Source organism: Haliotis cracherodii, unplaced genomic scaffold (assembly GCF_022045235.1).
Source record: "Haliotis cracherodii isolate W230 unplaced genomic scaffold, xgHalCrac1.p SCAF_11, whole genome shotgun sequence".
In the NCBI taxonomy this organism is placed as follows: domain Eukaryota; kingdom Metazoa; phylum Mollusca; class Gastropoda; order Lepetellida; family Haliotidae; genus Haliotis; species Haliotis cracherodii.
Window position 1 is genome coordinate 48,571,689 of NW_027266266.1, and position 14,150 is coordinate 48,585,838.

A 14,150-nucleotide genomic window follows, 5' to 3' on the forward strand; every position below is an offset into this window, starting at 1 on the left:
TCAGAACAGGACTCTCTTCGCATCTGTTGAACAGTTTGATAGAATGTGTTTATTCAATTCAGTGAATCTGTTTTGACAGTTTTAGACTGTTTTGTTGAATCCGTTCTCATGATACAAAACTTGTTTGTAAAAAGTACGTTTGTTTGAGAGTGCAAACTATATCCCCAAAACCATGTATTTTTCACTCGAGTCTCAATTGCTCACCTCGAATCCTAAATACTCATAAAACAAATTTCAAAAACATTGAGAAAAGTCCGATTTCATGTAAACCTACTCGAAAAATACCCCCTGAATTTTATTTATATATACGTGTATGTAAAGGAAATGTTTGCGTCGTCCATTATTGATCTAAAAATGTTGAATCTGCGTACCAAATGCGTAACATGCCCGGACTGCTGAGTCCCGGATACCCTCAAAATAGACCCCTGAATCCTGCTACCAGAAGGGGGATGGCAGCCTCTTGTATGGTGTATTATGCGAAATGTCACTCAATAGTATGGTATAACTTGATGTGTTAAATCTCTCTGTGGTATGATATGATAGGTGATACCCATCGTGTAGTACATGATATATTACCCTCCATATTGTGGAATAACACGATAAACGCTGCTCAAAGTAAGGTACAGCAAGAAAGACGACACGCAATGGGTACTATAAATTGACACATTCTTCTCAAAGTAAGGTGTAGCAAGATACGCGACGCTGAATTTGTGGTTTAACATGATACATTACACTCCATAGTGTGGTATAACTTGACACAGTCTTCTCAAAGTAAGGTGTAGCAAGATACGCGACGCTGAATTTGTGGTTTAACATGATACATTACACTCCATAGTGTGGTATAACTTGACACAGTCTTCTCAAAGTAAGGTATAGAAAGATACGCGACGCTGAATTTGTGGTTTAACATGATACATTACACTCCATAGTGTGGTATAACTTGACACAGTCTTCTCAAAGTAAGGTATAGAAAGATACGCGACGCTGAATTTGTGGTTTAACATGATACATTACACTCCATAGTGTGGTATAACTTGACACAGTCTTCTCAAAGTAAGGTATAGAAAGATACGCGACGCTGAATTTGTGGTTTAACATGATACATTACACTCCATAGTGTGGTATAACTTGACACAGTCTTCTCAAAGTAAGGTATAGAAAGATACGCGACGCTGAATTTGTGGTTTAACATGATACATTACACTCCATAGTGTGGTATAACTTGACACAGTCTTCTCAAAGTAAGGTATAGAAAGATACGCGACGCTGAATTTGTGGTTTAACATGATACATTACACTCCATAGTGTGGTATAACTTGACACAGTCTTCTCAAAGTAAGGTATAGAAAGATACGCGACGCTGAATTTGTGGTTTAACATGATACATTACACTCCATAGTGTGGTATAACTTGACACAGTCTTCTCAAAGTAAGGTATAGAAAGATACGCGACGCTGAATTTGTGGTTTAACATGATACATTACACTCCATAGTGTGGTATAACTTGACACAGTCTTCTCAAAGTAAGGTATAGAAAGATACGCGACGCTGAATTTGTGGTTTAACATGATACATTACACTCCATAGTGTGGTATAACTTGACACAGTCTTCTCAAAGTAAGGTATGGAAAGATACGCGACGCTGAATTTGTGGTTTAACATGATACATTACACTCCATAGTGTGGTATAACTTGACACAGTCTTCTCAAAGTAAGGTATAGAAAGATACGCGACGCTGAATTTGTGGTTTAACATGATACATTACACTCCATAGTGTGGTATAACTTGACACAGTCTTCTCAAAGTAAGGTATAGAAAGATACGCGACGCTGAATTTGTGGTTTAACATGATACATTACACTCCATAGTGTGGTATAACTTGACACAGTCTTCTCAAAGTAAGGTATAGAAAGATACGCGACGCTGAATTTGTGGTTTAACATGATACATTACACTCCATAGTGTGGTATAACTTGACACAGTCTTCTCAAAGTAAGGTATAGAAAGATACGCGACGCTGAATTTGTGGTTTAACATGATACATTACACTCCATAGTGTGGTATAACTTGACACAGTCTTCTCAAAGTAAGGTATAGAAAGATACGCGACGCTGAATTTGTGGTTTAACATGATACATTACACTCCATAGTGTGGTATAACTTGACACAGTCTTCTCAAAGTAAGGTATAGAAAGATACGCGACGCTGAATTTGTGGTTTAACATGATACATTACACTCCATAGTGTGGTATAACTTGACACAGTCTTCTCAAAGTAAGGTATAGCAAGATACGCGACGCTGAATTTGTGGTTTAACATGATACATTACACTCCATAGTGTGGTATAACTTGACACAGTCTTCTCAAAGTAAGGTATAGAAAGATACGCGACGCTGAATTTGTGGTTTAACATGATACATTACACTCCATAGTGTGGTATAACTTGACACAGTCTTCTCAAAGTAAGGTATAGAAAGATACGCGACGCTGAATTTGTGGTTTAACATGATACATTACACTCGATAGTGTGGTATAACTTGACACAGTCTTCTCAAAGTAAGGTATAGAAAGATACGCGACGCTGAATTTGTGGTTTAACATGATACATTACACTCCATAGTGTGGTATAACTTGACACAGTCTTCTCAAAGTAAGGTATAGAAAGATACGCGACGCTGAATTTGTGGTTTAACATGATACATTACACTCCATAGTGTGGTATAACTTGACACAGTCTTCTCAAAGTAAGGTATAGAAAGATACGCGACGCTGAATTTGTGGTTTAACATGATACATTACACTTCATAGTGTGGTATAACTTGACACAGTCTTCTCAAAGTAAGGTATAGAAAGATACGCGACGCTGAATTTGTGGTTTAACATGATACATTACACTCCATAGTGTGGTATAACTTGACACAGTCTTCTCAAAGTAAGGTATAGAAAGATACGCGACGCTGAATTTGTGGTTTAACATGATACATTACACTCCATAGTGTGGTATAACTTGACACAGTCTTCTCAAAGTAAGGTATAGAAAGATACGCGACGCTGAATTTGTGGTTTAACATGATACATTACACTCCATAGTGTGGTATAACTTGACACAGTCTTCTCAAAGTAAGGTATAGAAAGATACGCGACGCTGAATTTGTGGTTTAACATGATACATTACACTCCATAGTGTGGTATAACTTGACACAGTCTTCTCAAAGTAAGGTATAGAAAGATACGCGACGCTGAATTTGTGGTTTAACATGATACATTACACTCCATAGTGTGGTATAACTTGACACAGTCTTCTCAAAGTAAGGTATAGAAAGATACGCGACGCTGAATTTGTGGTTTAACATGATACATTACACTCCATAGTGTGGTATAACTTGACACAGTCTTCTCAAAGTAAGGTATAGAAAGATACGCGACGCTGAATTTGTGGTTTAACATGATACATTACACTCCATAGTGTGGTATAACTTGACACAGTCTTCTCAAAGTAAGGTATAGAAAGATACGCGACGCTGAATTTGTGGTTTAACATGATACATTACACTCCATAGTGTGGTATAACTTGACACAGTCTTCTCAAAGTAAGGTATAGAAAGATACGCGACGCTGAATTTGTGGTTTAACATGATACATTACACTCCATAGTGTGGTATAACTTGACACAGTCTTCTCAAAGTAAGGTATAGAAAGATACGCGACGCTGAATTTGTGGTTTAACATGATACATTACACTCCATAGTGTGGTATAACTTGACACAGTCTTCTCAAAGTAAGGTATAGAAAGATACGCGACGCTGAATTTGTGGTTTAACATGATACATTACACTCCATAGTGTGGTATAACTTGACACAGTCTTCTCAAAGTAAGGTATAGAAAGATACGCGACACTGAATTTGTGGTTTAACATGATACATTACACTCCATAGTGTGGTATAACTTGACACAGTCTTCTCAAAGTAAGGTATAGAAAGATACGCGACGCTGAATTTGTGGTTTAACATGATACATTACACTCCATAGTGTGGTATAACTTGACACAGTCTTCTCAAAGTAAGGTATAGAAAGATACGCGACGCTGAATTTGTGGTTTAACATGATACATTACACTCCATAGTGTGGTATAACTTGACACAGTCTTCTCAAAGTAAGGTATAGAAAGATACGCGACGCTGAATTTGTGGTTTAACATGATACATTACACTCCATAGTGTGGTATAACTTGACACAGTCTTCTCAAAGTAAGGTATAGAAAGATACGCGACGCTGAATTTGTGGTTTAACATGATACATTACACTCCATAGTGTGGTATAACTTGACACAGTCTTCTCAAAGTAAGGTATAGAAAGATACGCGACGCTGAATTTGTGGTTTAACATGATACATTACACTCCATAGTGTGGTATAACTTGACACAGTCTTCTCAAAGTAAGGTATAGCAAGATACGCGACGCTGAATTTGTGGTTTAACATGATACATTACACTCCATAGTGTGGTATAACTTGACACAGTCTTCTCAAAGTAAGGTATAGAAAGATACGCGACGCTGAATTTGTGGTTTAACATGATACATTACACTCCATAGTGTGGTATAACTTGACACAGTCTTCTCAAAGTAAGGTATAGAAAGATACGCGACGCTGAATTTGTGGTTTAACATGATACATTACACTCCATAGTGTGGTATAACTTGACACAGTCTTCTCAAAGTAAGGTATAGAAAGATACGCGACGCTGAATTTGTGGTTTAACATGATACATTACACTCCATAGTGTGGTATAACTTGACACAGTCTTCTCAAAGTAAGGTATAGAAAGATACGCGACGCTGAATTTGTGGTTTAACATGATACATTACACTCCATAGTGTGGTATAACTTGACACAGTCTTCTCAAAGTAAGGTATAGAAAGATACGCGACGCTGAATTTGTGGTTTAACATGATACATTACACTCCATAGTGTGGTATAACTTGACACAGTCTTCTCAAAGTAAGGTATAGAAAGATACGCGACGCTGAATTTGTGGTTTAACATGATACATTACACTCCATAGTGTGGTATAACTTGACACAGTCTTCTCAAAGTAAGGTATAGAAAGATACGCGACGCTGAATTTGTGGTTTAACATGATACATTACACTCCATAGTGTGGTATAACTTGACACAGTCTTCTCAAAGTAAGGTATAGAAAGATACGCGACGCTGAATTTGTGGTTTAACATGATACATTACACTCCATAGTGTGGTATAACTTGACACAGTCTTCTCAAAGTAAGGTATAGAAAGATACGCGACGCTGAATTTGTGGTTTAACATGATACATTACACTCCATAGTGTGGTATAACTTGACACAGTCTTCTCAAAGTAAGGTATAGAAAGATACGCGACGCTGAATTTGTGGTTTAACATGATACATTACACTCCATAGTGTGGTATAACTTGACACAGTCTTCTCAAAGTAAGGTATAGCAAGATACGCGACGCTGAATTTGTGGTTTAACATGATACATTACACTCCATAGTGTGGTATAACTTGACACAGTCTTCTCAAAGTAAGGTATAGCAAGATACGCGACGCTGAATTTGTGGTTTAACATGATACATTACACTCCATAGTGTGGTATAACTTGACACAGTCTTCTCAAAGTAAGGTATAGAAAGATACGCGACGCTGAATTTGTGGTTTAACATGATACATTACACTCCATAGTGTGGTATAACTTGACACAGTCTTCTCAAAGTAAGGTATAGAAAGATACGCGACGCTGAATTTGTGGTTTAACATGATACATTACACTCCATAGTGTGGTATAACTTGACACAGTCTTCTCAAAGTAAGGTATAGAAAGATACGCGACGCTGAATTTGTGGTTTAACATGATACATTACACTCCATAGTGTGGTATAACTTGACACAGTCTTCTCAAAGTAAGGTATAGAAAGATACGCGACGCTGAATTTGTGGTTTAACATGATACATTACACTCCATAGTGTGGTATAACTTGACACAGTCTTCTCAAAGTAAGGTATAGAAAGATACGCGACGCTGAATTTGTGGTTTAACATGATACATTACACTCCATAGTGTGGTATAACTTGACACAGTCTTCTCAAAGTAAGGTATAGAAAGATACGCGACGCTGAATTTGTGGTTTAACATGATACATTACACTCCATAGTGTGGTATAACTTGACACAGTCTTCTCAAAGTAAGGTATAGCAAGATACGCGACGCTGAATTTGTGGTTTAACATGATACATTACACTCCATAGTGTGGTATAACTTGACACAGTCTTCTCAAAGTAAGGTATAGCAAGATACGCGACGCTGAATTTGTGGTTTAACATGATACATTACACTCCATAGTGTGGTATAACTTGACACAGTCTTCTCAAAGTAAGGTATAGAAAGATACGCGACGCTGAATTTGTGGTTTAACATGATACATTACACTCCATAGTGTGGTATAACTTGACACAGTCTTCTCAAAGTAAGGTATAGAAAGATACGCGACGCTGAATTTGTGGTTTAACATGATACATTACACTCCATAGTGTGGTATAACTTGACACAGTCTTCTCAAAGTAAGGTATAGAAAGATACGCGACGCTGAATTTGTGGTTTAACATGATACATTACACTCCATAGTGTGGTATAACTTGACACAGTCTTCTCAAAGTAAGGTATAGAAAGATACGCGACGCTGAATTTGTGGTTTAACATGATACATTACACTCCATAGTGTGGTATAACTTGACACAGTCTTCTCAAAGTAAGGTATAGAAAGATACGCGACGCTGAATTTGTGGTTTAACATGATACATTACACTCCATAGTGTGGTATAACTTGACACAGTCTTCTCAAAGTAAGGTATAGAAAGATACGCGACGCTGAATTTGTGGTTTAACATGATACATTACACTCCATAGTGTGGTATAACTTGACACAGTCTTCTCAAAGTAAGGTATAGCAAGATACGCGACGCTGACTGTGTCAAGTTATACCACACTATGGAATTTGTCTAGTTGGCAATACAATTTTACTTTATCATGTGAACGAAAATATATTTAGGAATGTACATACAGATATAAAGTAAACAAAAAGGTTTGAGTAAGCAAAGCGAATGTACAAACGTTTCTCTATTTCTTTTCTTTCCTTTCTGTCATTTAATTTATTAATTGTAAATAAGCATAAATGTAAGTCTATGGGACAGGGCGTTCTAAGTTATGATATCTTGTGCCCAATCCTTTAATTGAGAATAAAATTTGTTTAAAATTAAACGAAACAAATGCCGGTGAAACCGAAGCAACGAAGAAATACCTGGAAGAGAGGCAATTGAAACTATCTATAAAAAAAATGATGCACAGCAACGCCGGGTCAAAGACCTTCCAAAATAAAAATAAGCCGACATTTATTCGAGGATTCAAGCCCTGTGTGCTGTCTTGAAAAGGCAAACAAACACATCAACACCGCGTCAAAACATCGTGAAATAAACGTAACTGACGAAACTTCTATAATCACACTATAAAAATTGATGTCCAATCTATAAATCTACTGTAAACGTTAAAAGAATGTATGTCAACAAAAAGAATAATACATATGATGATACTACCACACATGTAGAAATAGCGATAAATGTTGTACGGTTCAAGTTTGTATTGCTTCAATTGTCATTGAAGCGTACGTACAATATCTTCAGAAATTATCTCGCAAGAAATATCGCCCTCGTCATTGTAGCCATTTTTACATGTAGCGCCTTAAAAATATACTTAATACTTTTCATAAAGAGTCTGAATGTATACAACACATGTCGATTTATACCAAAAGAAAACTTTGAACACATTTGCAGCGTTTGTATTTGTCCAAAATTATCATAGCCAGATACTTGTGACATCAGTTTCACATGCTGCAAGATGGACATTGTAAACTAACAATGGAATTACTTTACAAGCAGTCAACACTATGAAAAAAACCAACATGGGTTGAACATTTGTGAACTCCCAAAACTTGTGTGTTTGTTGTTTAACGCCGCACTTAGCAATATTCCTGGTATATAATCGAGTGTGGACCAGTCAGCCCAGTGGTTGATATTTTGAGCAACAATCCACGGTGGCGGGGTACGTGACATGCCATCAACCAAGTCACCGAGCCTGACAACCCGATCCATTAAATCGCTTCTTACGACCAGCATAGGTCGCAAGAGACCAAATCTAACCTGGAACCCCATAAAAAGAAAATAAGTGTTTCAACATCAAATAATGCACTCACTAATGGGCGCTAACGTACCGCTATTCACTGACAACTGAAAGCATGTCAGAAGTTATGACGTTTCATATTTACTCGTTTCCTATAATGTCTACATCAATGACGAAATGATTGATCATCTTATTGATGTCCAAGTTTGTTCATGAGCTTACCGGACTCAAGACAGTGATTTGCATGAATGTACTGCTATACATACAACCTTGTTTACGTGGACACCATTATGGCTTACAAAGTAGACCCAATTTAGGGATAACAATTTCTTTAATACTGTAAAGGCGACGTTTCAGTATAGATCCTTATACCGGATCTATACCAAATCGTCGCCTTTACAGTATTCAAGAAGTTGTTATTAATAAATTGTGTCTACTTTGTCATCCGTCAACTTCCATGTAATGCCTATCAAACAATTCATTATGGTTTAATTGGCATACAATGGTCACATTCATGACGAATCGTTATTTCTCTTTCTCTTATTTCTCTTGTGGATCAAGCGTTCGATTGCGTCACGCATGTTTCTTCCTTTCTGTGATGATAATTCACAGGTTAACTGGGTGTTAGGATAAGATCCAAAATTAATCATGACCCAGAGAGGTTTATCAAACGGGAAGGGAGTTACAGGTGTGACGAGTTTCTGTTGATGAAGGTCAAGGACATGGACTGTATGTGTTTCCTTTTCAAGAACAAATCCCAAACCCAGGCTGTAAGTTGTACCACTCTCGTTTAGTGTCAGGTTGTCATGGGACAGACATTGTCCGTTGTACCACACCTGTAGACATATTCCATTATGATCCTCGCATCTTACCAAATACACACACAATCCAGTTGTCTGCAGCTTGTTAGAATCAACAGGGCTGTCAGTCAAAGCTGCTTTGAAGATAACTCTATTGTTATCCCTTGGTGCTATGACAGAGTATGTGACCTCCAGGCAAAACATGATGGTCTGTCCTGGCCTGATGACCAGAGGTGTTGATGTCAGGACTCTGTGAGCTGAAAGTAGTCGGCATCCTGTCCTTGGTGGAAGGTGTTCTTGTTTGCCATTGGAGACAACTTGCCCAGAAACCGTCAGACCGTCACTTGCAATACTGGAGTCCCATTCCAGATCCGCACCTAGGCAGAAGACACATCGTTCGTATCAGGTGAATGCGTTTCCGTATATACAAACAACTATACTAAATGTCATATTCGTGTGTGAATTGGGTTTTAACGGTAGACCAGTCATATCACGGCGTGTCAGCTTAAAGTGAGGTGCAATGGGGTTTAACGTCGCGTCGAAGATTATAGCACTTATCTAGCGACTTGTCAGCTTAATCTGGGATGAAAGTATAATATAAATATTGCTATGGTTTCCGTGAATATTAAGGATAATACTATATGGATTAAAGTATAACATGTCGGTAAATCAGAAGAAAAAAAATAGTTTAATTAAACGAAAGTCTACCTGCCATATTTGGACAATTGAAGGACAACATTTAGTATCAGATCGACTGACTTCAGCAGGGGTGTAGTAATAAGTTTTGAATGTGAAGTCGGAACATACTACAAATTCCGATTACTAGAAACATATACTTTGTAATGAAATGAGTCAGTGAGTGATTTGGGTTTTATTACGCTTTTAACAGTATTCTAGTTGTGGGAGGAAAGCCCGAATGGATGTAGGTCTCAGGGATGTTAGTAGCGTACACAAGAGACGCAACTCTGCAAAGGCGTCAGAGACGACTGCCAGCTGTTCATTTCGTTTCGCATGCGAGACACTAATCTACCCTCCAGTATACTGCGTCTGAGTTGGGTATTCATGTTAAACTGCGGCATGGTATCTCAGTGAGCTAGAACAATAAAACTGGCTGGAGTAGTACAATCAACCACACACACATACGTGCATGCATGTCGATAAATAGGTGCAATAATCTTGGCCGCGACGTTAACCTCATCTCCCATCTCACATAACCTCAACTCAGGATTTCAGCAAGGAAATGGCAGGTTTCTCTGGGGTAAGCCAACCTGGAAACCAGTAGCCCTAACAATCATGGAACTGACCGTCTCTCTGATGCACCCACGCCAACCACTCAATCTCAGTTACATTGTACGGATGTGTCCAGTCGGAGTTCTAGGACAAAGCTCACTACTGAGGGGATTGCCCCTCGGGTCCTCCAAAGAGCTCAGATGAATATCCAGCAGAGACATGCTCTAATACCCAGGTATATAGAACGGTTGGGGGCAGGCCAAACAACATCAGCCAATTCATGGTAACTCTGCCCAGGGGTTTGGTAAACATGTAAACTCATCCACCCAGGAGACCTTTGCATCAAGGTCTCTGTATTTGTCATCAGAAAAAGTGGGGTGGTCGTGTAGCCTAGTGGTTAAAGCGTTCGCTCGTCACGCCGAAGACCCGGGTTCGATTTCCGACATGGGTACAATGTGTGAAGCCCATTTCTTGTGTCCCCCACCGTGGTATTGGCAGAATATTGCGAAAAGCGGCATAAAATGAAACTAACTCATCAGAAAAGGTTCACAGCCTCGTGTCTGGAGAGGAACTGCTCGAGGATAATAAAATCTCTAGCATTGGGTCTGTTGTGGAGAACCTTCTTCTGTCAAGATGGAATCCAGATCCTATGATAATGGCAACACCATGTCGCTCACATACCCATGGGCACCAATAGAATGATAATACCAAAGAGGATTATCCTTGGAATGTCGAAGATGATGGTCATGCCTCTAATGCCTGTCAATGCGCTAGTGGATCTCTGGGGTACAAAGACTATCATGGATGTAGCCTTATGGATCAGTGCTCTAACAAACACAGGTGGATTATACACATCCTGTCTGCATTTCGGACAATTTTGGGGGATTTCAACCGTTGCTTGAGAAATCGTTTATCTTAATGAGGATCCAAAAGGCACAGACGAATGATTTGCAACACTTGTTTTCCGTGAAATTTCACTTCTTCAACCACTCCCAGCAATAGAATGAGGATATGCTGGATATGCTGGGTTAGTGTCTCATGGGTGAAGCAGCTGACTTCTTCCCCTTGTTTCTAGTGAGTGAGTGAGTATGGTTTTACGCCGCTTTAAGCAACATTCCAGAAATATCACGGCGGGGTACACCAGAAATGGGCTTCACACATTGTACCCAAGTCGGGAATCGAACCCGGGTCTTTGGTGTGACGAGCGAACGCTTAAACCACCAGGTTACCCGACCGTCCCTTGTTTCTAGAGAAGGATGAGTACGTCAGCTTCCATGAAACGATCCAGAAACACGAAAGGCGGTTTGGAAGATGATCTACTGCAGCTTTTCATCAGGCCTCGGATGAATCACTGGAAGAATGGTAGGAGAGGGTACAGCAAGGAGAAAATGCAGCCTTTACGGATTTGCCAGGAGACTTTATGGAGCAACGGGTTGGTGCAGAGATTCTGCCAAGGAAGTGCTAATTAAGAAGCTTCTCACTATGTCTCCAACGTAGGTCTGAGGACACTGGGACATGCTATTGATTCACAAGCAGTCTATGGCAGATCAACCATCCAAAGGGATGAGAAGCAGTTGCAGAAAGACTCTCCAAGGGACAGATAACAGATCTGGCTGGTCAACAGATGAGAAGAAGACTCAATGGACTGTATTTTGTATTAAGGTTCTTTAGGGCTTTAAACTATTGAACTGTTGAAAAAAACTCACAATAAAACATTGTGCGTTGTGGACAGTGATTAGTTGTCATGAATGTAGTACTATTTAATGTAAGCATCAGTGAGAAAGTTATTATATTTAGATGCTCATGTGATGTGTAAACTACCGGAAAACCGTGGATTGTGATAAAGTGTAAACATGTAGAATATTCTATGTTGTGATGACACGGTGTGGAATTTCCAGTAGCTAGTCAGACGGGATATAAGGGGAAGAGCGTGCCTCTATTATCTCTCACACATTTCATTACATCAAGTCCAGCTTTCGTGTGAAGATCACTCATCACCCTGGATTCCCTGCCTAGGCCATCCCAGAAGCTAGACCACTGTCGCCGATGGGTGATTATACTATTATCACTGACCTTTGCTATCACCACTGTATTTTTGTATTTGATACTCACCACGGTCATCATTTTATATACTGTCATTGAATATTGTACGACCACCATATTGTGTACTGTCATTGTAATTGCTATGAAAGAATTTGTATTGATTTGTAAACCTAGTCAATGTTGTAATACATTTGTTGATTGCATACCACTTGTTGTTTGTTGGTTTGACACTGAGTTCATTTAAATACATATTTCTGGGTTAACACACTGTTTCAATTTGGGAATCGACACGTAAAAATAGTGATTCATAAACACATGGTTGTGATATTGTCGGAATTGCATAACAGGTCTGCTTTTAGCAGAGGCGTCTTATGATCATGGAAATGGCCTAATCGCTTTTATTTACAACTTCAGTGTACCATCACTTTTTGAAGACACCATTCAATGTTGTAAAATTGTGACAGGTTTTAGAAAGAAACATCTTTATACAGAATCATTTGACATTACAGTAACTATTCAAGTAACTTAAATTAGTGAGGAGAGAATTTCATTGCAGGGAACAGTTGTACTTCACTTCGTAATGCTCTCCACATCAATAAAGCAACCTGAGGGTGAACTCACATGCGAGCGATCCTTTTACTCCCAACGGCTCCTCGGTCATATATGCAGCTGTGGAGACAAATGTGTTAGGGTGACATCAGTATCAATAGACATGACGTACCATTATTACCATGTGGTTCACAGTTATATGGGGATAGTTTATAACCGTCACATGTCTGCACAGTTATGAAACAAAATGCACAAAAATATCAAAATAGAGGAAGTGTCTTTAAGAAAATACTTGAATTAAATTAAAGTACAGACTGATTACCTTGTGGCACATACTCGTGTTCAATAGTCATTGCATCATTCAAGGATGTATTTCCATTTGGAGTCTCTATTGGTGAAAAGACAACTGATTTGACGAGGCCGGTCATCTTCAAAAAGGGGGTAATTTTACTGAAGCAAGTTGAAGCAAAGCTGACACCAGCTCTTCTAAGTGACGCATTTGGTGACATCTCCAACATGGCGCTCAAGGTGGCAGCTGAAGACCCCATCATTTGTAGATCCTCTATCTTGTCAGCTTCACTGCGCATCTGTCGTGTGAACTCGGTAGATGATGTCACTTTTGCTAGAATATTACTGGTGGAATCCAGTTCCTCTATTGTAGGCTTCAGAATCTTGCTGGATCTCTCTTCAACATCTGACAACAGAATGGCTCTCCTCTGCTGTATTTCATTAATCAATTCGTCAAAGGCTTTGTTGATGTCACCCACGGCAGACCGTTTTGACACCTGTATGTTTGAATGTCTTTCCTTGAGACCTTGTTTTATTTCCTCAAGTCTCTCTGCCTTCTCCCTCAGCTTGACTAATATATCGTCAATGGACTTTGCCTTTTCTTCGTGTGCTTCATCCACGGACACGACGTTGTGCCCCTTCCCTTCTTTGTGTTCTACTACAGTGCAGGACACACAGACGATCTTGTCACAAGTGTAGCAGTAGAACTGTAGGGCTTGGTGATGTTGTGCACACTTATGAAGACGATTGAAACTTTTACCTGGTTGTTCTTTCATTTCCTTAAAACTGACAGTTTGGTGATCTCGCATTGACTGAACTCTTTTGTGAGCATTTAGACATTCTTGGCACAGGAAGACGCCACAGTCATCACATCTGGACATGGCAGGGTTACCATCAGGACAATCTGTACATGGCAGATGGAGCCCTTTCACAATCTTCAGATGATCCAGGATTCTTAGGATGATAGGCTCTTTGGGCAGAGACTTCACACCACCCGGCAGGTTATGTTGATGTCGACACATGGGACAT

The 14,150-nt window shown here is 39.3% G+C and overlaps 1 pseudogene; it reads left to right on the plus strand.

The window, feature by feature from the left end:
• The window catches only part of LOC139455157 (uncharacterized), a 100,936-nt pseudogene that overhangs the window by 11,701 nt on the left and 75,085 nt on the right, over positions 1–14,150 (plus strand).